Below are 3387 nucleotides of genomic sequence, written 5' to 3'. Positions count from 1 at the left end.
AGAAATCATTTTAAATTTTACTTAAAATTTCTTTACAACTATTGATTTAGACATATGACAATTTTTGTATCTTTCTATCAGTAGACATTAGAACGTTGTCAAAAAATTTTGTCACTGTGATAGACAACTAAAGTTAACAAATTGAGATTGTTTTACTTCAACCAATCTTAAGTAGCCGCTTGGACAAATATGAGGAGTATGTAAGTGTGTGGAAACTAATCTATCAGTTCAGAAAGCAGGTAGATACCTTAAAGATATCGAACAAATATTTGATCTAAAGCATATACCTTAAAAGCGTGATTTTATGTCTTCTAAATCACTTTGAGAAAATCAAACTATATCTTTTCATGATTTAAAATTAGAAGAAGATTTAAAATCTTACGATGTACAAAAAGGCTTATTTTATTTTGAAAAAGACACTTGATCCATTTAATAAGATATCTAAGACATATACATTCCTTAATAGAGATTTCTTGTTATATAAACTTCTTTTGAAGTGCATAGCTGATTTTTCCTTAGCTAAGATAGATGTTTGATGGAGCTCTTCTACTTTGCCAGTAATTTGATCCAGTTCAACCTGCATTGTTAGACATCCGTATATACAGTATATAGTTTTGTTATCATCAAAATTCATATCATTAGCTTCTTGGAGCTAACAGTAACCATGCATAGAAGGAACTAATGAGTTACTGTTATAAGAAATGTAAGAGACTGGCTAAAGTGAGTTCAGTGTTGAGTAATTGAAGAAGATATTTTCATATCTTCACTTAGAGATGCTATTATAGTTGTTTTGAGTGTATATTAGAGGAAAGAGAAGAGAATGAAAGGACGAAAAAGAAGAAATAGCTTAAAATTGGTTTTAAGGTTTTAAATTTTAAATTTAGGGATTATAATAATGAAAATGGTACATTGTCAGTTTGAAGTTGATATGAATCCCATGTGGCTCTTATTCCATTCACATTATAATTGTTTAAACTGCTTTGCAAAGTTTAATGATTCGTATTGCAAAAATTAGATAGGTCAGAGTTTTGATTGCTAAAATTAAAAAATATATATATAAAAAATACTAAGAACCGTTATCTTTTAATTTGCAATAATAAATGAAAAATTTAACCTCAACAAACAACAAACTCTATTATCAATTATATATCCAAAAATATTTGGGCATGTGCACACATGATTAAATAAGTTATGAAAAGAGTGAACATGTCTATATAGGAATTGATTTAACAAATAACGATAAAACATGGTCCTTAGTTTCAGCATATTCTATCCCATGCCCATCACCATGTTGGTATAAGCATTGTGCCACTCTAGCTAGGTTTGCTGCCATTTTAACAAACCTTTTCGAGAATAGGCAATCAATAAGTCTTCGTTTTTTATTCATTTTCTTACATGTTTCGCCAATTAAGTAATGAATGTGCTCACGGGCTTTTGCTTCCGAAACATGTAACATTGTATTGATTTAGGAATATCACCTCTTTTTATTTCATCCTGCAGGTAAATAAAACATATAAGATCAACAATGAAATTAATTTGAAAGACTAAGAAATTATAAAGAAGAGGAGAAATGTATCCATACCGAAGATGTTCCAAGATCATTTGCAAATCTAAGAATCATAGCTGACCATCGGATTATATCGGGATAATCCTTCATGCATTTCAAAGCTTCATTTGTGATTGGAGATTCTTCAAGAAAATAAGTATGGACTAGGATAACAGGAGCTGATATAGAAATCTATGCATTGTCCATATATTCTTGCAGTGTTGGTGTATATCCACTATAGTATCATTTGGCCTCCACTAAATATGATTTACATAAATCTGCCCACTGAAATAATTTACCAAGTTAATACATGAATGGATCAAGCAATGGGATACTAAAAGAATTGGAGTAAATTAAAAACATATTAAGATTATAAATGAATTTAGAAATAGCATCAATACATACAGCTTTCTTCAAGTAGGGAATGATATGAAATCCTTGTTTCTTAAGGACATCATAATCCATTTCATTGATTGAGTTATGGAGGGCTAGAAAACATAATTTCATATAGTCAGGAAGCTGGTCCATTTCATCATCCCACCTGAAATTATAACATTAAATAAAAATTAATATTTATTATGCAATGACCTAATCATATAATAAATTATGAGATGTAGTAACACTATCTAGCTCCAACCTTCCAACAGCATCAGTAAACAACTCGAGTTCATCCAAGGTGCCATACACGTCATAAATATCATCAATTATTGTTATTAGTGAATTAACTTTGGTAAAAATTCTTCTTTAATATCTAAACTATGGCTAAGAATTCTCCCCCACTGTCCATAACAAGTTTTGCATTAACCTGTCTCTTGCAAAGCTTAACTTTTCACCGAGACCTGTATTTCTCCACCACCTTTATACCAGACCAAAACAAACTAGTACCATTAGAAGCCATGTGCATGCAAACTAACTGAAAACTATCTTTTTTAATTTCCTTTTTTAATATAACATAGTGGATAATCTAAAAGTCACCCATAACATTATGAGAAACAATGAGTAGCATATTTGACAATTAGATTATAATTTGTTATTTTTTTGTTTATAAAGTACCGTTTTGCAATTTGTTTGGACCATTGCACTTTGTTTGGATTCTCATTTATTTTAGCTTGAATGGCAGAAAATCATATGACAATTAGTATTTTTAAAGGATATTAGTATTTTTTTTTTAAAATAATACTAATATGTAGATTTGTTTTTTCAAGAAAACTCCTTTTTACCCCAACAACAATGTCGAACACTTCCTTATTAGCAATTTAGCACATAGTTGCTCAACACAGCTATTTGGTTAGTACCAATTCTTAGGATGGTAAAATAGCACCAATTTCCCTTCACTACTTTGCAGTTTTCCCCCAACAATGACATTTTTAAATAATCAACTTATTTACCCCTTAATTTATTTTAAAATATTAGCTAGTAAAATACAATAAAAGTTTACTCAATAGAGAAATCTAAAAGATTTAAGTTTGTGACTGTTGCTAGGTCAATTAATTTGAAGCTCATGAAGCTACTACTAATAGTTGCACTTTGTGGCTAGTTTGAGTAATATCTTCTCATGGATGAGTTTTTAATGAGACTATACTGAGCTATTTTCTAAAAAGAAATAGAGAAATCTAATAAAAAATTAAAACCATATTTTCTTCTTAAAATTTGCATGTACATGCAAATTCTTCAAATTATTAGGACTCAAAACTGCTAAAATAATCTATCTAATTTTTTCGAGCATGATACTATTTTTTTTCTTTGATAGATTCTAGCATGATACTATTTCTGCCATTAATATTATATATTATAAAATGTTATTCATTACCTTTATATAAGGCATGTTTGGTTAGATTCAG

The 3387-nt window shown here is 29.2% G+C and overlaps 1 pseudogene; it reads right to left on the bottom strand.

Moving 5' to 3' along the window:
• Window positions 1-1210: 1210 nt before the first annotated feature.
• Window positions 1211-2911, bottom strand: LOC8275138 (annotated as a pseudogene).
• Between the last annotated feature and the right edge of the window lie 476 nt (window positions 2912-3387).

Source organism: Ricinus communis, chromosome 7, assembly GCF_019578655.1.
Source record: "Ricinus communis isolate WT05 ecotype wild-type chromosome 7, ASM1957865v1, whole genome shotgun sequence".
NCBI classification, from domain to species: Eukaryota; Viridiplantae; Streptophyta; class Magnoliopsida; order Malpighiales; family Euphorbiaceae; genus Ricinus; species Ricinus communis.
The sequence above is the reverse complement of the archived record's forward strand: the minus strand, read 5'-3'. Positions and strand labels throughout refer to the sequence as shown.